This window comes from Acomys minous (genome assembly GCF_964271855.1).
Source record: "Acomys minous genome assembly, chromosome: 16".
NCBI classification, from domain to species: Eukaryota; Metazoa; Chordata; class Mammalia; order Rodentia; family Muridae; genus Acomys; species Acomys minous.
In genome coordinates, this window is record NC_140498.1 from 56,588,652 (window position 1) to 56,614,484 (window position 25,833).

At 48.7% G+C, this 25,833-nt stretch overlaps 1 long non-coding RNA gene across 1 annotated transcript; it reads right to left on the bottom strand.

The window, feature by feature from the left end:
* Positions 1 to 19,241: 19,241 nt before the first annotated feature.
* On the bottom strand, positions 19,242 to 20,011 carry LOC311586271. Its single transcript, XR_014775504.1, has 2 exons — positions 19,907 to 20,011; positions 19,242 to 19,448 (listed from the first exon to the last, which is right to left on the bottom strand). It is a non-coding gene; the product is annotated as an uncharacterized lncRNA (long non-coding RNA).
* Between the last annotated feature and the right edge of the window lie 5,822 nt (positions 20,012 to 25,833).

Consider the following 25,833-nt stretch of genomic DNA (forward strand, 5'->3'; position numbering starts at 1 on the left):
TAAGAAGGGAAAAGCTCGAAGAGCTGCATAATGTCAGCCACCGTGCTCTGTATTCTTGACACTTGCTGAAAGGGTGTGCTATGTGGTTTTATCCTTTAAAAGATGGTATATGAGGTCACTGGCTTTCTTTATGCCTACATATTTCAAAACAATATGTAATATGTGATCAATTTGTGCAATTGTTCATAATTAAAAATAAATTAACAGAGGCTGAGGAGCTGTCCCAGTGGTGAAGGACATTCCCCACACCATTGGCAGCTGGTAACTGCCAGCGACACCAGATCCAGGGGACCCTGCACCCTCTTCTGGCCTCCTCAAGAACTGCATACACACACAGGGTGCACACACATACTCACACATACACACACAACATACCACACACACTCACCCACACATAAACACACTCACACACACAATACATACTCTCTCTCTCTCTCTCACACACACACACACACACACATGAAAAAAACATACCACACACACTTTGATGCCCAGATACACACATACCATACACTCATACATACACACATATACACACACACTTTCATGCACAGAGACACACAGACCACACACACACACACACACACTCATACACACACAAGATAAATAATTAAATAATAGATAGATAGATAGATAGATAGATAGATAGATAGATAGATAGATGGACAGATATAGAGGCTTGCTTAATTCTTACTGAAGAGCGATCAAGGTCTTATCAAACTGGGTTTGGAGTGTCAGACAAGGCAAACCATTTCCAAGTGAGGTCAGGCTGCTGACACTGGGTGAGGAAAGAACTTTGTATCAACTTTCACAGTGCATTCTGAGGGCAGATGTTCAGATCAATGCTGCATGCATCCCCAATAACGTCCCAGAGCCCTTTGGGCCAAGGATGGCCAGCCTGGAAGGCTTCCTCTGCCTCTGACGCACTGTTGCCTGAGGCGCTCAGGACCACCCTGGAATTTGATTGCTTCAGCAAGCTGAAATTAGTGAGACTTTTGTGTGACTCTGCTCACGAGACCATGGAAAATTGCTCAATTTTTGTTTCTGGTTATTAGATTTTTCCCCCCAGCCATTAAAACTATCTAAGTATCGCTGTTTGCTGATTAAAGCTATTGTTTCACATTGAGAGCATCTTGCAAACCCACAGTAACACGAGGTCTGTTTCTGTTCACTGAGCTTCCAAAATACATCTGCCTCGCACTTCACCACCAGGAGAAGGGAGAGCAAGGGGCGCACGACACAAGTCTCAAGACACCACCGTTCATCAGGCGTTTCATTATCATCGATCCCGACGCTGCGGTGCATCCCGGCAGCCTCGATGTACACCGAAGCACTTGGAGCAAGTGTCATGCGTTGCCCGCAAAGTAGGATGGAGAAATGGGATGTAATGGGGCGGGGGGGGGGGGGTTGGAGAGCTGAGCGTAATATCAATAGCTCTAGGGCACCACTCTTCCTCTGGAAACAGTCTTACAAGAGGCTGTGTTCGCTCACAGAAATTAAGTGGTGTGCTATTATGAGTCTTGCAGCAAACAGTAAGAAACTGGACATGATCACACACACAGGGGTGCGCGCGCTCGTGCACACACACACACACACACACACACACACACACACACACACCTGTAATCCCAGCACCTTAGAAGCTGAAGTAGAAAGATCTTGAGTAGACCAACCTGACCTACATGAGAACTTGCCCCTGGCCCCTCCTAAAAAAAAAAAAAACCTAAACTGAAGAGGAGGGGGAGGAGGAGGACGAGGAGGACGAGGAGGAAGGGGGAGAAACTTCCCACGCCTCACTCTCTCAGGGTTTTATTGAGCTTTAATCATATGACTAGAATTGATTATTTCACTACCATATGATCAACTTGACCTCTAGCCCTCTCTCTTCCCGGAGGTCAGAGGTTAAGGAGGGAAGCTAAAAAGTTCTAGTTTTATCAGCAGGGTTGGTTTCCCTGGCAACCAGCCTCCATCCTGAGGATGCCCAGGATCTCTGGTACCCAGCCATGACAAGTGTACAAATGGCGCCGGCCACTTTGTAATTCCCGGAACTCTTAGGATTTTTGTACCACGAAGTGGGACAAAACCCAAATATAGATTGCATATTAAAAATTGCAATACAAAGTGTTACTTCAGCTAAAAGAATTTTGGTAAGCAGAGATTGTGTAGGCTCTCAGCCCTCTGCTGACTGCAGATGCTCTAATGGAGGTAGGCCAGTTTGAAGAAAAGCACTGAAAGGTACTCGGTGTAAGTCCTAAGCAAGAAATGTGTCTCTTGGAGAAAGTGCAGTATGAAAAGGTCTTTATTTTCTTTTGCTCTACAGGATTTTTTACATTTTGAATTTGTACCCTGGCTCATGTTGATCTGACATGTATTCTGTTCTGATCTTTAATTTCTTTCAAAAATATTTTTAAGTGTGTGTATGTGTGTGTATGTGTGTGTGTGTGTGTGTGTGTGTGTGTACATGAGTGCAGATACCTATACAGGCCAGAAGAGGGCAGTATACCAGCTGGAATTGGAGCTGTGAGCCACCCAAGATGGGTACAAGGATCAGACTAAGATCCTCTGTAAGAGCGATTAATGCTCTAACTGCCGAGCCATCTCCTCAACCCCATGTATGAGTTCTGTAGCATTCCTAATGCCATGGACCTGTGTCATAACTGTGAGGGGATAGGTGGCACTCTATCCAACATTCAGGTGAGGGCGTTGAGGCACATTCTCTGCAGTGAACTGCATGCATCCCAGTTCCCGGCCCCTGCTCTGAAACTCACGTGATGAAGTCCTCACCTCCAAGGAGATGTTATTACGGAATGGCACCTTTGGAGGCATAGGTCCTGAGGGTGGAGCCCTTGTGACCAGGGTTGGTGCCCTTTTAAAAGTTCCCAGAGATAGTCCGTTCCCTCCCTGGGGTGCTTAATCTTGACTGAGGTGAAACACACTTGGAATTAGGAAAGAACACCCCCCAGGAAGGGGAGGGGGCATTTCCAGACAGGACTGACTAAAAGGAAAGACACTTAGACAGCTTCCCCTCCAGTAAGCTGGCTGAGATAGACTAAGGAGGGAAAGGGGTGAGCCAGCCAGACCCCCACCCTGCATCCTCTCTCTCTGCTTCCTGGACACTGTTGAGTGAGCTGCTTGCTCGTCCCACTCCACCCCACCCCCATGCTGTGAAAAAAGTGATAACTCTGAAACCATGAAGGAAAGGAAATAAACCTTTCCTCTGTTTATGTTGTTTTTTTTTGGGGGGGGTCTTTGACCACAGTGGCGATAGAACTGACAAACACACCCCATGTGGACCCATCAGGGAGACAGCCTACAGACCAGGAAGAGACTCGCACTGGATGCAGATTATACGAGACTTTCATCCTGGGTTCCCAGTCTCTACGATCATGGCAAATACATTTACTGTGGTTTGTAAGCCGCCCAATCTCACTTACTCCTCCAAATGGCCGGGCTAGGAACGTCGAAGATGGGCCAAGTGGCAAAGACCTTGAATCTATTCAACCATGGGGTCTATGCTCTCTCCAAACTAGGAGAGTTAACTCCCATCAAAATAGAAGAAGCAGAGCCCTAGCCCTGCGCAGGAAGCAGGGATTTACTAGGGAGTCAAGTCAAATCTCTAACATTTGGAAGGGAGGAGCTGTCCGTGGTGTGGCTCACATGGTCTCGCACAACAGCTCCCACAAATGCAGGCCCACGTGTCTTGGATCCTGGGAGTCCATGATGCTCCCGTGGAATTGTGCTCACTATAAAGAGACATGGAATCTGACAAGGTCTCTGTGAAGCTTCCCGTACACTCGGAAAGGGAGCTGGAGGCCAGGGAAAGATTTCTCCAAGTCAGAGAAATCACATCTCCTAACCGGTGTTTACTGTGACCGTGCGCCCGGGATTTCCCAGGGAAACGGGAATCGAGGCCATCTTTCATTGCTCTGGAGGCCCCCAGCCCCACCCCTTTGGTCCAGACTCAGCAGCAGTTAACACTGGGCCAACGTTTCGTGACTTGGGGTACACACCCAACCAACACTTGCTGAGGACTAACAGACACCAAGTGCGTTTATCTCATTGCTCCTTCCCAGCAACACCTCAAAGGATGTTGTCCTCCCTGAGGACGGGAAGTGAGAAGGGTCAAGATACCTGTCTAACGTTGAATTCCTTGGAAGAGGCCGACCTGACATGTCATTCTAGGGCCTCCAGCCATTGCTCTGAGTTACTCAGCTGCGTGCGGGTGGTGACCAGCTGGGGGAGCTCAGCTGTGTGGTCACTACCCTAACCTTGAAGCTAAAAAGCTTGGGGACGGACTGACAGAGGAGCCGCTACGCTGAAAGCTCAATCAGAAATGCGGCTGAGCATCTCCTCCAGTGTGGATACCCAGCGCACACTGCCCTGCATGTTGTCCTCAGCCCGAAAGTACATCTCTGACAGTGTTCAGCCGCATGATAATGCATACAATGGTTACATAACTGGCCAGGTAGCGATGACGATAATCTGAAGAGACGTTTGTCGCTCTCTCCATCTGACTATCAGACTGTTTGACCCACAGGGCCCCAAGGAAATAGGAATTTTCCCAGGAATTAATTAATTATTTTTTGATTGATTCACTGATGATATTTGGGGTTTTTTGTTTTGTTTTGTTTTGTTTTGTTTTTTTGGGTTTGTTTGTTTGTTTTGTTTTGTTTTGTTGGTTTTTCGAGACAGGGTTTCTCTGTGTAGCCTTGACTGTCCTGGACTCACTCTGTAGTCCAGGCTGGCCTCGAACTCATAGCGATCCACCTGCCTCTGCCTCCCGAGTGCTGGGATTAAAGGCGTGCGCCACCACGCCTGGCTGATATTTGGGTTTGTTGTTGTTGTTTGAGACAGGGTTTCTCTATGTAGCCCTGGCAGGAACTCACTCTGTAGACCAGGCTGCCCTTGAACTCAGAGATCTGCCTGCTGCTGCTTCCCAAGTGCTGGGATTAAAGGCGTGTGCCACCAGGAATTTGATGCTGAGAGAAAGAAAAGTCCCCAGGCAGCCAGAAGGGGCACCTGCCTCCTGGGAAAAGACTGTACAGGCTCCTAATAATTTCTCAGATCTCCTGACGAGGTGAGCCTGAAGGCCAGACAAGAAGAGGCAGAGCCACAGCTTGAAGATGCCTGCTTACAGGTGCGTCTTGAGACTTTAATGTCACGTGAGAGCCCTGAAGACAGACGGGGGGGGGGGGGGGGGCGGGGCATGGGCGTGGCAGGGCAGGGCTATTGGCTGCATGGCCTGGACTTCCCCTTCCTCCACCACCAATTGTCTCCTTGGTGAGCTCGTCGAGGTTGGGTGGCTGGAGCTGGTTTGGGCCACAGGTTTTGATGCCCCCCAGTTTGATAACAGTTATATACACAAAGCTCCCGCAGGATTATTCCTCAATCTTCCTGTGTGTACAGATGCCTCTGAGCAGCACAGTGGAGTTGTAATGTTAAAGGGTTCCAATCGCGTCATCCGTGGTGACCATCACGGGGGCTCCGAGGCATACAACATTGCAGTGCCTTAAACTGAAAGATATTACACTGTAGTAGAGTCAGAAAAAAAAATACACACACACACACACACACACACACACACACACACACATCCATATACGTGTCTGAGGAAGCTTTGTACGATAATAAAAGCAAATTTGTTGAAATATGACTTGAGCTCCCGAACTCCAGGGTCCCCCCTCTCAGCTCTGTCAGCACCTGGCAACCAGATGACAGGACTCCCCAGTTTTGTTCAAGTATGCGGTGAGGTAGGCAGCTAACCAGTTAGCAGACCCCCTCTCTGTCCCAGCAGCGCTGCTGTTCCTGCTTCGCAGCCAAGCTTGACAGGCCCTGAAGCGCAGCCAAGGACACTGAATGCCGCTTTGTCAAGTCCCGTTGACTCCCACGGGCCTCGTGTCATCGAGTTCAGCCCGGTGATCACGAGACGGAATTGTTAATGAAATCTGGAGCAAATGCAGACGTTGGTCTTCCTTATCGGCCGGCATGCAGTGCTCCCTAAAACAATGACAGACACTTCTCTCATGGAGTTGAGGGGGAAGGGAACATCCTTGTTGATTTTTCTACATATGTATGCCATAGACAATAAAACATATTGTACTTAAATGTAGCGACTAATCATATATAATCCACAAATATTTCAACAAAAATGTTTCGATTATGCCACTAACCCATGTTACCAGTCTTTTAAGTACGAAACGGATTGTCATAGAAACTTCCAGAAGAATTCATGAAGACAAAGCTCTCAGTCTGTATACGGCCCTAACTATTAATCTACACAGAGCAAAGCTGTTTTAGTTCATTCATTTCCGGGCTGAGAGATGGCTGCTCTTGCACAGGGCCTAATTTAGCCCCCAGCAGCTGCCCCGCACAACTGCCCTGACTTTGTTTCTGGGAAACCTGATGGTCTCCAGCCTCCGTGGGCACCTGCATGCCTGTGGTGCACATAAACTCATGCAGGTGCACACATATACACGGTGCCTTCTTTAAAAAAAAAAAAAAGAAAAGAAAAGAAAAAGAAAAAGCTTAGGATTTTCTCAAGTTTAAACAATAAAAGAAAACAAATACAGTATTAGCAGTAGATTACTCGTGGTGTTTGCCACTTATATAATAAAAACATAAGCCCCTCACACGATGTGGTCCAAAGCTTTTACCTCAGATCAGCAGTGCTCAGCCTTCCTGATGCTGCGACCCTTTAATAATCTGACCCGTGACCTTTGTGCGGGCCGTGATTGACAGGCTGAGAACCACTGCGTCAGAACAAAACCTCTGGGGGTTTTCTCGTTGATCAACTCAGATTTTCAAGTGTGTCTTCAGTGCTGACAAGCCACAGCAACACCTGTGGTCCGTGTGGGGCGTGAGACAAGAACGGAAGGGACGTAAAGGAGGTCGGGACACCGATGATAATGGCAGATCTTAAGGAGAAGGAAACCGTCCAACTGTGACTAGAATCTCACAAAAAGGAGCAGGAAGTGGGCGGAATTGACATCATGTGTTGAACACTGTGGTTCGGAGCCAGAGGAAACAGCAGGGCATCACCAGGCCCAACGTCCTGGGTAGCACTGGCCGGACAGCAGACACTGGGCAGCGGGGCCGGTCAGGGCCTTCTGTAAGCCGTGTTTGGCAAACCGGCCTTCCGACAGGCTGCTTCCTCACCTATGAGCTCGGGGAAATCTGAGGCCCCTGCCTTAACTCAGTTCAGTTCAGAAAGGGAACAGATGCCTCAGGGTCCCAAACAATACCAACGGGACACCAGCAAAAAGCAGACTGTAGTTATTACCGCATCCTCTCCGCTGGCATTGCCCAGCGGGCAGTGACCTTTGTCTCTCCAGGGTCTTGAAAATGCACATGAAGGGCATGTATGGACCCAGACAAGAAAGTCCTTTCCGTCTTGGCAAATATCACAGAGCAAGCATACGGTGAGGAAGAAGAAATTAAATCGTTCAGATTTTTGTTTGTTTGTTTGTTTTGGTTTTTTTTGTTTTTCGAGACAGGGTTTCTCTGTGTAGCCGTGGTCTTTCAGCTGTTTTATTTATTTCCACCTCATGAAAACTTCTCTGGGTCCTCACTTCCCCTTCCCACATTTGATGTTTAAAACAAAGCCACGGATTTGCGGATATGACGGGGGTGCAGACGACATCAAAAATGCTCTTTGATGCTAACAAGCTCCTTTAACATTTTAGGGTTTTCTCCCTCGCAAGATCTGATGGGTCTCGTGTCTGTATAAGATACATATTAGCATCGCTGGGACCCTTCAAAGCTGCTAATCTCCATGTTTAAAAAGAAACAGGGCAGAGGTCCAGACTAAAGGGAGGAATGCTTCCGGGGTGAAACGCTTTCTCCTGATGGTTCTTTCCAGACAACAAATAGCTGGAGCAAAGTAGAAATGAATGCAGAAAAAGCTAAGGTTGAAGAGGAAAAATACAGAAGTCAGAGGCCATGCAAATAGCAGAGGCAGCGGAACCAGGAAGTGGTAACTTTGAAAGGTCTGTGGGTGTGAGACCTTCTGGAGAAATGTGAATCCTGGGCTGAAAGCAAGGAGCCCCTTCACAAGGCACTAAGGAGCCATCCCACATTAATTTAAAAAGCTTTTTGTTTGTTGACTGCTTTCTCTAGTTTAAGCCGGAATTATCAAACAATACTGGGCAGCTTATAAAATCCAGGTTACAAGAGAAGCCGTCATGCCTGAGGGACACAAAGCATCCCATACCACACACGACAGAACAATGGATCCCCGTACACAGCCACCTCACTCAGGTCACCGTGGCTTCTGTGACTGCAGGAATTGGAGGAGGTACCTGTGAGTCATAGAACTGGACCTGCGTGACAGCATCTCAGCTGCCAGGGAGTCAGGCAACATGAGTCTTCCGCTTTAGGAAGGCATGACCCAGAGTATGGGAGGATATTCAGTGATGCTGAATGGCCACAACAAACAGTGATATAACTGTTGCTGAGGAAAAACAATTTGGTGTGATTTGTTTAGAATGGGGAAAGGAGCAGCAACGAGGTCTTGTTTTACACTTGGGGGATCCGAGGAATGGGGGTGTTTCTATAATCACTAATGATACCAAAGGACAACATTCAGCAACGATATCGATGTCATAACAGGCGCAAGGAGGCGAGGAGAGGGTACCATTTTGAAGAGGAAAGTTGGGTCTGGTCTCACCCATATTCATTTGAGGGGATAGAAGGTGCCTCATGTAGAAAAAGCTAGCATAGGATTGGAAAGGTAGCCACTAGAGCCAGCCACAAAAATGAAAGAAAGAAAGGGAGGAAGGAGCCGGGCATGGTGGCGCACGCCTTTAATCCCAGCACTCGGGAGGCAGAGGCGGGCGGATCGCTGTGAGTTCGAGGTCAGCCTGGTCTACAAAGTGAGTCCAGGACGGCCAAGGCTACACAGAGAGACCCTGTCTCGAAAAACGAAAAAACAAAAAACAAAAAAAAAAAAAAAAAAAAGAAAGGGAGGAAGGAAGAAAGAAAGAAAAGACAAGGCAGGTGAATGCCCAGTATTGAGAGGATGGAATCTAACACCTGTTTCCTCTCCTCTTAGAAACTGCTCTGCTCCGGTGACAAGCCAGGCGGAGCCAGAGCCAGGTCTTATCCAACAACATTCCTTTCTAGCTTTTGCCTTTTTATTTTTTAAGATAGCTTCTTTTGTCTCTATACCTGTGTTTTAGGGGATTAAAGATCTAACTGTGTGTGTCTAGGAAAGAGGTTGGTCATAAATAAGGATCCAAGGTTTGTTTTTATTGCAGTCGTTTGTCACCTGGCCAGAGACACTGAGACACGGTTGGAGGTCAAAACAGTCCACATCACAGAAACAAACCTGTGGGAGGGGAAGGAGGGGCTCGCTGCCTGCAGCCCCCCCACCCCCACCCAGACCTCCATCAGCAGCCTCCAGCCTCTGACAATGAGGCCCACAGAAAGAGAAAGTGAATGGGAAGTTTGTTGCCCACAGAGTGTCAACCGAGTTGAGAGTAGCATTTTCGTGGTTTCTTTTAAAATAAGGGACACTTTTGTTCTGAAGGACGAAACCATGTCAGAGCAGCATGGGTTGTCCCAGAGAGGAGGAGGCTCTTGGGACTGACCACAGCTGAGGTCATCAAGACCCCCAAAGGCTCGCCCTCCCACTCCTCCCCCCTCCCCCACCCCCCACCCCCGCCAGCACCACTCCGGAAAATGGAAGCAATGAGCTACTCAGCATGACACCCCATGTCACAGGGACACTCCTTCTTCCTGTGAGAAGTCCTGTCAGGGATGTGTGGCTAACGCCAGAGAGTACTCGGTGCCCACACAAGCAGATGCCCTGCTGTAGGGCGGGGCTCTCAGCATGCCGTCCCCCCTACTCCTCTTCTCTTCTTCCTCCTACCCTTCCTCCTCCTATCCCCTCCCCCTCCTCCTGTCCTCCTTCCACCCTTCCTCCTCCCTCCCCTCCTCCCCTCTTCCTAGCCCTCTGCCCCCCCTTCTACCTTATCCTCCTCCTCCTCCTGTTGCCCTCCTCTTCGCTTTTCCTACCCCTCTGCCATCGCTCCTACTTGTATCCCCGCCTCCTGCCTCTTCCCTCCCCCTCCTCCTCCTTCTATCTCCCTCCTCCCCTCCCCCTCCTCCTTCTATCTCCCTCCTCCCCTCCCCCTCCTCCTTCTATCTCCCTCCTCCCCTCCCCCTCCTCCTCCTCCTCCTCCCCTTCTCCTTCTGAAAAATAAGAGGCTCTGAACTTTCCCAGCTAGCAGGAGAAGCTCATCACCTGGTCCTCAGGGCTAGCTAGGACAGCTGCCTCCTGAACAGTCTGCTCCTCTCAGGGAGAAATGGCTCCCAGTGCAGTGAGGAGTCCCCCTCAGAACTCCCAGGGAGCAGGGAGAGCAGCAGGGCGCTGAAGGTCCCAGGACAGCACAACTGTGCGTTTATTTGTAACAGTTACTAACATTGTTCCTGAGACAAAGTCCTTCACACAAGCCCAAAGGCATAGGACAGCTTGGCAGAGCCTGGCGGGCCAGGACGAGGGCCTCCCTCCCTGGGTCACGTGACTGCCGTGGCGGTGGGGGTGGGGATGGGGGTGGGGCTCAGAGGCAGGGCTGGCGTCTTGAACTTGCCTAAGGTCTGGATACACCTACACATAAATCCCTCAAACAACCACGTGCTAAGGTGCTTGCCCTGTGCTGGCCAAGAGCCAGCTTTACATCCCAGCACTCGGGAGGCAGAGGATAAGCAGGTCTCTCTGAGTTCAAGGCCAGCCTGGTCTACAAAATGAGTTCCACACCAGCCAGGGCTACATGGTTTTTCAAGGCAGCTTCCAGGACCTATGAACTTTTAGTATCACAGGCTCAAAATCCTTCTTGCAGCATTGTTGTTCCTCCCAAAATAAAGCCCGCAGCGTGGGAAGAGGCAGGTTAACTGTTAACTCAGAGTGCGAAAGAAACAGCCAGTTGACAGGCAGATGCGCCCTCTCCTCTCCTGTGTGATAGCCACTGACCCAGCATGCAGATCTGAGGGTATTTTTTATAATGATTTTTTTGGGGGTGGGAAAAACCCTAGCTCTCTTGAGTCGGCTTCTCTGCCACCCAGTAGCAAGCTCCCAAATCAACCCACAAAGCTCAACTTGTATCCTTGTCTGTCTGCGGGGGACAGATTGCTGTCAAGGGCTTTTATGGTTCTAGCTGTGACAACAAGTTATCAAAGGGCAGAGCTTGTCCTTCCGAATGTCCATCTGGGTTCCAGATCTTGCGACTATAATTTCAGAAGATGGGGACGTGCCTGGAGCCAAAGGAGCAGCCGTGGGCTTTGTCCTCACTCAGGGCTGAGGACACTGGGTCACAGACTAGGGTGCACGAAGACGTGGGCTAGTGGTGCTGAAGCCAGCAGGTGCCATTCTGGCCCAAATGTGGGAGCGAACATTCTCTCAACACTAAAGACATAGCCTGGCAGCGTTCAGCATGGATGGCCGATACCACTTAACACGTACAGAGAAATTGGGAGCCAGCCCCATGGTGAGACCTTTTCAGGGGCCACTGGGAGTCCCTGGCAATAGTGGTATTTGCCCATTGGCCATGACAGTGTACTTGAGGCCAAGACCCACAGAGCTTCTGTCCAGGAAAACAGTGCTAGAGAAAAGCACGCCACATTTGCTGCAGAGAGACCTGCCAGGTCTCCCCAACCGTGTCAGTAAATCCAAGGTCAGGTTTCCTGTTCCTTAGCGCTGACCGGGCATGGGAGGAGTCCTCCGTGATCCTGCGGATAATGAAATGGGGCCTGGTCTATCGGGTGTGCGCTCAGGGCAAAGTCTGTGTTCAAGGGTGCAGCAGACGGACAGGTCTGAGTCACAGGCTTGTTTTCCAAGATGCCTTAAGACGGAAAAGTGAAATGAGAGTCCCCGGGAGGGGGGGGGGGATGGGCAAGCTCCCAAATGGCGAGCCCTGCTGTGATGTCCCCTCCACCAGCTAGAATTATATAAATGTGTCCTTTACTCACACCCCTGAGCAAAACAAAGCAAAGATCCCTTCTTGTGTGGTCTAATCCTGTCCCTAGGTGGAGGTAGAGAAGGAACAAGACAAAGGTCAGGATGGTGGGAGCTGCTGACCTTTCACCTTTCACCTTTCACCTTATTGTATGCGTGTGTGTCCATACCGCCCCCTACACATACACACACACACACACACACACACACACACACACATACACACACACACACACGGTGGTCTGATTTGGGCCCAGGTGCCCCTCCTCTCAGTGGGGGGTCCCCTCCTACAGGGGTTCCCTGCAAGCCTGGCCCTTGCCCCCGTTCTCTGCTGATGACTGTGCCCTTGCATCTGGGGGAGGGGGGCTTAACCCACAGCACGAGTCTGACTCTAATCTTCACTTCAGCCCAGTTCCTGCTACTGATGTCTCCACAGGGGACTGGGGTCCATAGGGGCTGTGACAGTTGTGTAACACCATCCCACCTAGAAAAACAACCAAATCCGTCCAGCGTGACTGAGCGCTTGCTACCTCCCAATGCGTCTTCCTCACACTTGCTCTTTCGCTGTCCTCTAACAGGCCAGTGTGGCAGGGGCATTACCAGCCCCACACGGGGCAGGAAGAGGGGGCACTGAGAGTGTGCCCTCGGGCTTGGCATTCCCAGGGCACCAGAATCCAGTAAAGCAGGCAGTCTGGCTTCACAGCCTTCCTACCCATCCTAGGTGTGTTGCGGCCACCGACAGAAACAGACTGAAGGGTCCACATCGGACCAGGGAGCTACCTGGAATGCAAATATTTATTCCACAGGATTTGGCCCAGGCTCACGGAATTCTTCGTTTGTTTGTTTGTTTGTTTGTTTGTTTTTCCCCTTTTATTACTGTCTGCAATGATGAGGAGCAAAGCCATGCCAACCACACATGCTGGACCACAGGGCTTCATCTTTCAGCTCCCATTCTGCATATTTTAACCAGCCCCCAGATGACGTCAATGTAGGTGGTCTGCGGCCTCCAGCTTCTTTTCCTCACCCCACCCACCCGCCTCCACGCCCATCACACCCTACCTGCTCCTAAAGGTACCCCATACCTCGTCCCGCCCCGCTCACTGGTGCGCATGCGCGCGCGCCAACTCATTCTGTGGGTCTATTCATTAAACAGTAGCCTTTCCTGGGGATGAGCACCACTTTCCACATAAAAACTGCCCCATCACAAGCGCAGATGATCAGATTCAACTTTCTGTGACTGGATCTGGGAGCTGGCACAGAAGTGTCTGTCCTCTCCAGTACAAACCAATGTAGCCTTTCACCAGGGGTCCAAGTGGTCCACTGAACAAGATCCAGGAAATTGGCTGTCAAAATCATAGTTCGTTGGGAGCAATTTTCTCCATTCTACGTGGACAGGCTGATTTCCCTGCCAGTCATATTACGTATACACAGGATTGCTTCTCTTACTTCCTCATCATCCCCAGTGATGAGGTAAAAAAATAATTAAATAAATTGAAAACTGTAGCTTTCACTTTAAAGGAGAGAAGAGACGGTTTGTTCCTCAGCCAACCAGGACTTTACATGGTCCCAGGGCACAGATTTTGGTTAACTTTAAATTCCAAAGTCCAAAGTGGAACATCAGTAATTTCACAACACTTTTAAAATACCAGAATAAAGAGAGCCATACATCAACACACGATTCAAGTGTGGGAACACCAAGCTGTCGGGACTTTGATGTAAGCCTCGGACGCCATGTGATGACATCCGTAGCCTTTGGGTTGGTCACAGCTAGTGGTAAGAAGCTGCATGTGAGGGTCACAAGGATGCCAGATCAGAGACAGAAATGGGCAGTGAGGGGGGTAAAGCCTAGCCCATGATACATTGTAACAAGACCTGCACCATCCCAACCTCTCCACACCCACTGAAGTTTCAAGTGGTCAGACTGTGGGATGTCGGAGGATGAGTTCAGAACTTTGTGTTCACACTACTTCATTCTCCTGCCACAGGCAGCCGCAGCCGGCAGGCATAACTCTGAGCCATTCTGAGAAGGCTCACATTCATTTCTGTGGAGAGTGACACGGTAAACTAAATGGTTTTCTCTCCCCCCGGGGTCCCGGAGCCCAGTCATGCAGCCTGCCTACAGCTTGGCTAGGAACTGACAACTCAAAGGGATTCTTTTAGCTTTAAATTTTTCCAGAGACCAGGTCTGTATGCTGTGGCAGCTCCCCGGCCCCGCCTCCCGCTGCTCTTTGGAAGAAAGCCCCACATAGAGAGCTAGGGAGGGCTGACTCAGTGACGTCAGCCGCTCCCAGGGTTCCTCCTTCCAAAAGTCTTTGTCAATTGTCAGTATCTGTAGCCGTAAATGTAAAGACACGCCAAACAGCCCCAAAGACACTAGACCATTGTGCTGTCCCACCATTTCGGAACAATGGGCGGTCTAGAGCCTATCTCCTGGCAACAGGAAATGCCAATCACAGTCAGGTGGGACCCGCTGAGGAGCGCTCTCCAGCAGTTTCACTTTGTTTCGGGAAAGTCAGGAAAGGTAACGCAGAAGGCAGTCCGTGACGTCACGAGTCCTCCAGCTCAAAGCCGAGCCTTCGCTTACAAAGGCTTTTGCTAGCTTTGCCTGCTTTCTAGTACTTTGCAGATTTGTAGCAAAATAAGACTTTCTTATATCAAATTTTTAAAAGAACTTGATGGAAAAATGAAAAGAAGGCTGCCCTCACTATCTGTGGACACTATACCATACTGAAAGGATGTGTGTGTGTACCTTATATACAATATATCATATATATGTGTGGATATGTGTATATGTATCATCTATGTCTATGTGTGAATGTACACAGGCATATATGACATATGTGTATGTATGTACATGTGTTCAGATATATCATATATGTGTGTAAAGACATAATGTATGCATATATGTATACATATAAATGTATATATAGAGACATGCATATATATTATATATATATCATCAAATGTGTGGACTTTTTATCATTTATCATTGTTTCCTACACAACACAGTTTAGCAGCTATTTATACAGACTTAATGTAAGTAAAGTAGTAAGAAAGCAAGAAGTGTTTTAAGTCTCCAGTAAGGCTGTGTAATTTATATGCTAACACTGTGCCATTTGAGTGTTCACAGACTTTGGTATCCTACAAGGATGGAGTTTGGGGTGAGGGGATATCGAGCCAATTCCCTATGACGCCAAGGGACGCAGGCACGCACACACGCACGCACGCACGCACGCACGCAAGCACTCACACACTTTACCCTCAGCTTTGCGCCCAGCCTCTCTCTGCCCCTCCCGTTCACTGCGCTCACTTTTGACCCCTTATGTCACCTCTAATTCACAGCCACCTATTTTGGCAACACTTGTACTGTCTGCCCTCAGATCCTCCTTTTGATTGGAAGAGCTTGGCCTTCCAGAACATTTGTGATAAGTAGGAGAAGGAATATTCCGAGTCCTACAGTTCCGTGCACAGTCACTAACCACACGTGGCTCTTATATTACTCAAGATTTAATAAGATGTAAAGTCACTTAGGCCACATTTTAAGTGTCTGATGGTCACATGTAACTGACGTAGAAGACACTCATCCTGCCAAAAGGACCAGCCTCGATTGAGCATGCGCACTCCTGTCCCAACCCCAAGGAGCTGAGGATATTGACTAACATCCTCGCCAAATGTCTCCCAAGTAAAAGTGCTATGAAACACGGATAGAGATCGACAGGGTCTTGTTAGCATCTTGAGATAGTCAAACGTGTGGCTCCTGCTGACATTATGCCCAGATCACTAGATCCCCAAAGCCCATCAGGAGTCCGAAGCCATGTGCAAAAACAAGAGGTCTTTATTTAAACCCCAGCCTGAGGGCTTTCGAACCTCACCAAAGTAGCGCCATTAAGCAGGATTTTTCTTCTGGTTACCACAAAGAACACGAGTTTCCAGTTTGGCAGTTCCAGGATTGGTTGACATTTAACAAGGTTGAGTTGGCGCTAGGGGATTGGTCCAGCCTGACCCGGAAATGCTTAACATCTGGGGACGGGGATGTTAGTTGCTTTCTTGCTTGTCGCCTGATTGGCTCCGGCCCAGGGTGATTCTTTTCCTGGAATAGTTTGTGGCTTTTACAGTAACTAGGGTGACCTTGAGGACAGGCCTAAAGACAGGCCTAAGATAAAGCCTAGCAACAGTGGCTGGGGTTCCACATCTGAGTCTCCCACAGTGCCTGCAGCAGCACTCTAGATACTTGGGTGGCCAAACACAGGCCCGTGCGTGAAGAATGTCATTTACCAAGCCAGGAAAGTCTGGAGAAGACCGTCATGTGACGCCCAGCAAACAAGCTCTGGCTTCCTGGTACACAGAGAAGACAAGACTAATGGTACACATTTATCTTAATAAAAGGGGCGGGGCTGGGGGCGGGGCTTTGTTGCAGGGTCGCCTGCCAGGGAGGCCAGAAGAGGAAAGGGGTGGGGGGTGGGGAGGATGTAAAAGAAGGGATAGAGGTGTTGATAGTTGATAGGAAGGGGTGTCAGAAGAGGGTGTTAGCTCTGCTCGGGCTCAGGGGATCATCGCGCTTGTCTGCCCATCTCTGGTTCTCTTCAGCTGGCTTGTTCTGCAGGTGTCCACTGTTGGAGTCCGCGAAAAGCAACCTAAGTACGTTACTATCTAAAGAAGCCCTGGGTATGTCTAGGCCTTAACTGGTCTCACTGGGAACACTTGAATACCTCGTCCAGGAAGCAGAGAGAACAGGGCACCAGGAACTAAGATTTGACCCCCAAGAACACACTCTTGGGGACTTTCTTCCTCCAGAGAGACCCAACCTATAAAGATCCCTACCACTTCTAAATAATGCCACCAGTTATGCATCCATCCATAGACTCACCCACTGACTACGTCACAGGCCTCCTCATCCGATCATGTCCTACAAGCTCATCCACTGGCAACTGAGCCTTCAACACGGCGAGCCTTTCAGGGAGAGTTCCTTTCCAAACTCTAGCAAATGCTGTTATCTGTGGAGTGAGTTAGTCATCACAGGAGCTGGCTTCCGGTGGATGGATGAATTTAGTTCCCATCCCTCTCCGTTGATACCTTGGCCATGTGCTGATTAATAATTAATTAACAAAGCCGGACGTGGTGGCGCACACTTTTAATCCCAGCACTCGGGAGGCAGAGGCAGGTGGATCACTGTGAGTTCAAGGCCAGCCTGGTCTACAGAACAGCCAGGGCAGCCAAGGATACACAGAGAAACCCTATCTCGAAAAACTAAACTAAACTAAAATAATAATAATAAATTAACAATTATGTTAATCATCAGCAATTAACATAATGTATTATTAACCATCTTAATTATTTGGTGATTAATATAATTGATCCAGTGTTCAGATGTAGCAGGAAGCCCCTCACCAGATGCTAAACGGAGCCTCAGCCATTCTTGTTTCCAGGACGATGAGCCAATCAACTCAATTCTTCAGAAATTCCAATATAACCACAGAAAACAGACCCCATCAGCACCTAACTGAGGAACTCTGGAAGAGTGGCGTCCAGTGTCCCACACTTGACAAACTCATTTCTCTTATGAGTGGTGTTCTAGGTTGCTTTCTACTGAAGTGAAAATGTCACTGACCAAAACTAGATGGGGGTGGGGGTGGGGGCAGGGGGCAGGGGGCAGGGAGAAGCTCTGTTTAAGTCACGTGACCTGACCACAGTCCATCTCTGAAGGAATTCGGAGCAGGAACCTGCCTGCAGGAACTGCAGCGGGGGCCATGGAGAAACACTGCTTGTTGGTGCGTTCCTCGTGGCTTTCTCAACCTGCTTTCTTCTTCTTCTTCTTCTTCTTCTTCTTCTTCTTCTTCTTCTTCTTCTTCTTCTTCTTCTTCCTCCTCCTCCTCCTCCTCCTCCTCCTCCTCCTCCTCCTCCTCTTCTTTTTGGTTTTTTGAGACAGAGTTTCTCTGTAGCCCTGACTGTCCTGGACGTGCTTTGTAGACCAGGTTGGCCTCGAACTCACAGCGATCTGTCTGCCTCTGCCTCCTGAGTGCTGGGATTAAAGGCGTGCGCCACCACCACCCAGCTCTCAGACAACCTGCCCTGGGGTGAGACCAGCTACAGCGGGCTATGCCTTCCTGAAACAAGCATTAACTAAGAAAACGGAAAGCTATTCTCTTCAAGGTTGCCAAATACTATGCATAGCCAAAACACTATGCATGTAACATTTATATAACTCCTGATTGTTCTTCTTGCTGTAGTTTATTGTATATACGTGTAATGATATAAATGTATATGTAAAAAAAGAAAAATTTAAAACAATTTCTCGCGTACTGACTGACCCATCTAATGGACACAAGCCTTCAGTTGAGGTTAACCCCGCCCCCACCCCCACCCCCATAGGACTCTAGCATAGCGTAGGTCAAACTACAACAACCCGTAACTGGAAAGACATGACGGTGCCTGGTCCTCCGAGTGCAGCCTTGTTGGGCCAGCTTCAGTGACTCGCATTCGCACGGGCAGACAGCATTCCCTCACTCGTTAGGCGCTTCCCCCGCTTTCTTCCCCTCCCACAACAGTGCTCAGCCTCATGGCGTCAAGGGGCGACAACAGAGCCTTTCCCATGGGGCTTCTGACAGGACACTAAAAGACCGGAGTAGACACAGCGCAGATCCCCCGCGTTCTCGGTCACCTAGCGCCTCCTGGGCCGGAGCTGCCGTGCTCCCCTACAAGTCTACCTACAGATGTAAAAGCCTTAGTCTGGAGCCCTCCGATAATGAGAAGGGAAGCCATTAAGCAGCAGGTTTTATTAGCATCGACGATATTCTTTCAGCAGCGCCAACTGCCAAGCGCAGACCTCGTCTCCGAGTGCTTGCTTTTTTTTTTTTTAACTGTAAAATAAAATAAAAATTGATATCAGCAGGCATGACCATACAAATGTTCTTACGTATTAAGACAAAGCCCTCACAAGGCAATAACAAAGCCATAAACCTCTAAAAGCAGGGAATTAGAACATCGGAGTTTACATATAAAGACAACATTAGCTTGGCCGTACTGGCTATGGTATTTTAAATTTCCAATTATTCGGCTAATTGCAAAATCTTAGAAGAGGACGTGGGAAATGAGGAAATAAGGTCATGTTGCCATGCAAACCCTGGATTTCGTTTTTGAATTCCAACTTTGAAACGGCCCCGTGTCTTTCATTTTTATGTGTAAAAGGGAAGAGAAACTGGGATGAAAATGCCACCGTGTGACACCCATGGTGACTGAGTCCCTTGGCGACTTTGATGCTTGAGATTAGCAGGGTTAAGAAAGGGCAGAGTCATACCTCGCCGGCTGCTAACGTTCTCCTGGGGGTAACGAAACCTCCATTCAGTTTTCTTTTCTTTTCTTTTCTTTTTTTAAAGATTTATTTATTTATTTATTTATTTATTATGTATACACTGTTCTGCCAGACCAGAAGAGGGCACAAGATTTCATTGTAGATGGTTGTGAGCCATCATGTGGTTGCTGGGACTTGAACTCAGGACCTCTAGAAGAACAAGCAGTGCTCTTAACTTCCGAGCCATCTCTCCAACCCTTCATTCAGTTTTCTAAGCCGCAAGCAGATACATTTCACCGTGAACACCTTAAACACACCCAAAGATCTCTTTAAATTGGGACTTAGAGATAAGGGGGGCCAGCGTCTCCCCTTCCTGTCCCCACGGCTTTCTGGCCTCCTGTGTGGCGAGCTCCTCCCGGACTCATCAGAAACTGTCACTTTGTCCTTTTTTTCTAAGCACCCCTGGCCCTTCCTGCCAGGCGCCATCTCTGTAACCTGGTTCCCTGGGGCACCTCAAACTCCACTGGTCACTCAGTGCCTCCAATTTTGTGCCCCAGCGACAGGAAGTACAATTCAGCCAGCGCCGTCTATAAAATCAGGGGACAGCTGAGGCCCTGATTTGGGTCGCTCTGTAGCAGAGACTCGTGTCCCACTGCATCTTTACTCACTTTTCCCTGTCACAGCAGACTCCATTGTTTTAGCTTTGCCTGTGGCTATCTCAAATAAACACCGCTGATTCCGGTGTCTTCTGCAGTTAACCGTAAGAGCACGTGTCTGCCTCTGGCCAATAAGCTGTAAGTGAAAATGGAAGCAAAACAGCATGCCCTTTGCCCTTCTGCCTTTTTATCTGTTGCGGTGAAGGCAAACGCAATGGCCGGAGTTATGAAATGACATCGGGGATGGAAAATTATATGTGAGGTGAGGCGGGGTGTTGGGGGCTCTCTTGACACCGGCACACTCTAGCTCAGAACTCACTGCTCAGTGTTACAGAACCCGAAAGCAAACACTTCTTTCTTGGTCCAGCCCCTGTCAGCAGCCTACTAGTTAGAGCCAAATGCAGTCTTAGCTATGCCAAGAATAGACAGGCAACCATATCAAAGCGGTCACTCAATCCCAGCCCTCTGATGCTCTTGTCTACTGTCTCCGTGCTGGCACCCTCTGATGCGACTCCTGCACACCGCTATTGATTTGGGCACCCACTTAGCTGCTTGCTTATTAGTGTATTTTTGGTGCTGGGGTGTTTGTGCATAGTCTGAGCCTTGAGCTTTGGTTCTTGGGTCCAGGGTTACTCACCCTATAATCCCTTGGGAGCTGACCGCTGACGGCGAGGCCATATGAACAATTGTGTTACTACAAATGGGGGCTTCAATGATTGTGCTCCCAGGAAATCTAACCCCGGCGCCTGGCAGGCGGTTACAGCAGGGATTGCCAGGCCAACAAGCTTCTTGACATTGGGTACAAGCAGTAGAGTTTGGCAGCGTCAAGTTTACATACAGAACGTGTCAGGCTCCGGTATGGTTTCCAGATATTTATCATTAACCCTCAACTTTCTGTTTCCCTTGCACAGCAATGTTGTTTAAAATGGGATACAGGGAGCTCAGGAAGGTTAAATATGTGGCACCCGTTCTTTTCCTCATGCTGACTCTCTCTCTCTCTCTCTCTCTCTCTCTCTCTCTCTCTCTCTCTCTCTTTCTCTCTGTGTGTGTGTGTGTGTGTGTATGTGTGTGTGTATGTGTATGTGTGTATGTGTGTGTATGTGTATATGTGTTTATGTGTGTGTGTAGGTGTGTGTGTAATAAAATCAGGAGGAAGAGGACTACCATTGAGAGGGGGAAGAGATAGATACAAACAAAGCTCACACTACACATGCATGAAACTGCCATGTTGAACTCTGCTATTTTGTTACTTATATTTTTCAAAGATTTATTTATTTTTGTTTTATGTGTACAGGTGTTTGTCTGACAGCATGTCTGTGCAGTAAATGCATACATGCAGTGCCTAAGGGCACCAGAAGAGGGCGTCAGAGACCCTGGAACAGGAGTAACAGTCATTTGTGAACTGCCGTGTGGGTGCTGGGAATTGAACCTGGGTCCTCAGGAAGAGTCGCCTTCTCTTCAGCCCAGGCCCCGTTATTTTGCACAAAGAGCATGGACTATGTACTAACTAAACGAATGAGCAATAAATGAGGAAGTACAGGAACTGCATCTGGGAAGCCTTCAAGTTTGCACACATATATTATGTCACTTTTCTTTGACAGACATGAGAAACCGCTTGCGAAGAAGGCCCCGTGTCCAACATGTGTGCTAGGAAGCCCGGCCTCCCACCTCCCTTCCCTCCTCCCCCCACCCTCAATCGCTGCAAGCCCACTTATCCCGGAAGTCAAAACCACTCTGGGGAAACAGCGCTTCCAGACCACTCCCTTGAGGCCAGTCAGCCCACGCAAGCTGACGCCCAGAGCCTTCCCCTTAGGAATCCAACACACTATGGTTGTTGGATGTCACAGGATTGAATTTCGTCCTTCTTCGAAGCCAAGCCTAGCGATTCTTAGTAAAATAACACGTGCTTGCTCACATGAGTGGCTTTTCCCTAACAGCAGAACTCCCAGAACTCCTGGAGACTGACAGCACTACGCGTGTGGAAATGCTGGCTGCCCCCTGGGCCCTCACACAGAGACTGAAGGAATAAACACACTTTTTTCTGAGTCCTTCCAGTAGAGTCATTTGAGCTGGTGGCCCAGACCCCCAAGGCAGCAGCTTGTGAAACCAGAGACCAGCTTCCTTAAAGATAGCAGATAGCAGTGCCCTGACACCCCTGCTGACCTTGGAAACCAGGGAAGCAAAGGGCACCCGCCTCACCCCCCTAAACCTGGTGTCTTCCTCTCAAAGCCCCTTACTTCATCAGCCTCTTCCTCCCTCTCTCCCTGTTGTTCTCCCCGTCCACAAGCACAGACCCTGGCAGAAAATACATTTAAGAAAAAAAAAAAAAAACTATCACCAGGTATGGTGACACACATGGCAGAGGCAGGGGGATTGCTATGAGTTCGAGGCCAGCCTGGTCTATAAAGCGAGCCTAGGACAGCCAAGGCTACACAGAGAAACCCTGTCTCGAAAAAGAAAAAAGAAAAGCCTATCAAAATAAGTTGTTACCCACTGTCTATGAATGTGTGTGTATTGCAGTACATCTATATGTAATATAGGTATATGTGCATATATCATACATAAATGTATATAACACGGTATATGTATATGTCATTCATATTTACATATGTAATAACCTATGTCCTATCCAAATTTATATGTGTGTGTGTTTATCTTAAGTTATTTCCCCCCACCTTTTTTTTTTACTTGTTTTATTTATTTACTTAATCTTTTTACAGCCTGATTCCACTCCCCTCCGTCTTTTCCTCCCAGTCCCACCCTCACGTGCCCTGTCTCCTTATTCCCCCTCTCCTTCTTCTCAGAGAAGGGGAGCCCCCCCCCAGGGGTACTATCCCACCCTGGCACCTCAAGTCACATCAGGACTAAGAGCATCCTCTCCCACCGAGGCCTGACAAGGCAGCCCAGGTAGGGAAAAGGGATCCGGAGGCAGGCGACAGAGTCAGAGACAGCCCCGCTCCCATTGTTAGGGGACCCACGTGATCACCAAACTGCACATCTGCTACATATGTGTAGGGGCTCTAGGTCCGTCCCATGCTTGCTCTTTGGCTGGTGGTTAAGTCTCCGTGAGTGCCCACGGGCTCAAGTTGGTTTACTCTGTAGGTCTTCTTGTGGTGTCCTTGACCCCTTCGGGCCCTTTAATCCTTCATCCCACTCTTCCACAAGACGCCCCGAGTTTGGCCCATTGTTTGGCTGTGAGTCTCAGCATCTGTCTCCGTCAGCTGCTGGATGGAGCCTCGCAGAGGACAGTTGTGCTAGGCTCCTGTCTGCAAGGATAGCAGAATATCGTTAATAGTGTCAGGGGTTGGCTCTCTCCGGTGGGGTGGGTCTCAAGTTGGACCAGTCATTGGTTGGCCGTTCCCTCAATGTCTGCTCCATCTTTATCCCTACACTTCTTGTAGGCAGGACAAACTTTGGGTCTAAGGTTCTGTGGACGGGTTGGTGTCTCATTCCCTTCACTGGAAGTCCCGCCTGGCTACAGGAGGTGGCAGCTGGCTTCAGGCTCCTTAACCATCCCCCCTTCCCCAGAACTCTTAGCTAGGGTCACTCCCATAGACTCCCAGGAGCCTCTCCTATCCCAAAAATGCACCCCCCCACACACACACCGATTTCTATTCTCTCTCCTGGTCTTCCCCAACCCCTCTCTCCCTACACCTGATGCCCACTCCTGTAACTCTCCCCAACCTCTTTCCCACCTAGTGTTATTTTTTCTATAAGAAATGTCTGTCAGGGGTAATCTCACAGGGCCCACCTCTAGACAAAGCACTAAAGGCCAGGAAAGGATGTGAAGAACAGAGTTAGTCATGCCCAGGAGCAAGCCTCTTAACTGGGTATCCAACACTAGTGGTCAGCCTGCTGTCACGGACAAGCAGCGCTCAACACACTCTGCAAATCTTACTGAGATTTTATGCATTATGCATTTATGTATAACACATAAGTAATACATACAAAACAAAGAAAGAGAGGCCGTGGATTTGGGGAGGAATATGGGAAGAACTAGAGAGGAAAAGGAAGGGGAAAATGATGTAGTTGTGTCTTAATTTGAAACATTATTTTACCAATCTCAAACCTTCAACAAAGAAAATAAATTCCCTTTTTTGTTTGTTTGTTTTTGGGTTTTTCAAAACAAGGTTTCTCTGTATAACCTTGGATGTCTTGGACTCACTTTGTAGACCAGGCTGGCCTTGAACTCACAGCGATCCACCTGCCTCTGCCTCCCAAGTGCTGGGATTAAAGGCATGCACCACCATTCCCGGTTAATAAATTCGCTTTAGTAAATAGTCTTGTGGTTTTGTCTCCAGCCCCTGACTTTTGAGTTCAGCAGATTAAAATGCTTCTTTCCTGAGGTCAAAGTCTCCAGGCACACAGAGCTGGGATGGGGGTGGGGGTGTCAGAAGCACGCCCGCCTGCCTGTTGGGGTGTCATCACTCTTCTATGCGTTGCGCAAGGGGGAGAAGGCAACTTCTGCCATGACTGCTGGAGGACAGGGGTGTGAGGGATGACCCAGGCACAGAGCAATGACAAATGAAACTAATTAGCAACGATGTCATACTGTACATCAGACCTTGAGGTCATGCCCTACAAGCTCACACTAGAATCTAGGTTAAGAAGGACCTGGGCGAGCAGGCAAGGGGGTAAGAACATGCCTATGGGAGGTGCGAGCTGGGCCAAGCACAGAGAGGTTTCAAAAATGACACCAAGCAAATCTGTAGGTGGAGCCTGGAGCCTGTCATGGGTCTTTGGTGATTTTGTAAGAGGGCCTCTGGTGTGGGCCCTCTTACTTTTCTCTAGGAGTGAGAAAGCCACTCAAGTAATGAAACAATAACCCTTAACTCTCAGGGCACCACCTGGAAAGAGCCTGCAACGTTTTTATACACACTCGTTTGAGATACATCAAAAGGGACAGGCGGAGAGACGACCTCGGTAAGAGGGAAAAATGAAGAAGAAATGAGATTTTAATCTTGCTTCTAAGTCATATTATGCATCATAATGGCTCGTTCTAATCTTTTTGTAAGATGAGCAATAATTTAGATGCACTAAAGTCAATATTTAATTACCCGTGAGTTCACATAATTCTCCCTTTGCTAATGTAAAATTCTTGCCATTAGGAAGAAAAATCCAGTTAAAAAGAGTAAGCTTTGGTTTAAATAAAAGCTGCTTTCAAACATGGTTTAACTTGCTGGGTGCATCAAATCATGGCTTTATGTTAAATAAGACAGAAAATGCGCAGGATCCTGGCTCAGAAAATGTTTACTTCTTCTTATTTTTAAGACAAAAAAGTGTTATAATTAAGTTATACTATTTAGCGATACAAGTTACTGGCTTTTCCTACTTTCTCACTCACCCCACACTTTCTCCATTTGGAAGAAATGAGAACTGTTTGAGTATGTTTGCTTTTAAGTCCTGCTGGACTCTTTCCACAACTTTCACCTCTCAGGGTTCTGGGTCAGAGTTCATTCTCCTCGTGGGCTGGAGAGGCCAGGCGGTCTCAGTGGAGATCTGCGACCTGCAATTCGGATTCAGCTCCCCATGTCAAAGGTCTTCACTGCTGAGGAGCCATTCTGATCATCTGAAGTGGAGGTGCTTCAGGCAACACAGCTGCAGTGCCAAACACCTGCAGCCAACACAGTGCATGCTACACACCTGCAGCCAACACAGTGCATGCCACACACCTGCAGCCAACACAGTGTATGCCACACACCTACAGCTAGCATAGTACATACAACACAGCTGCAGCCAACACAGTGCATGCAACACACATGCAGCCAGCACAGTGTATGCAACACACCTGCAGCCATCACAGTGCATGCAACACACCTGCAGCCATCACAGTGCATATAACACACCTGCAGCCATCCCAGTGCATACAACACACCTGCAGCCAGCACAGTGTATGCAACACACCTGCAGCCAGCACAGTGCATATAACACATCTGCAG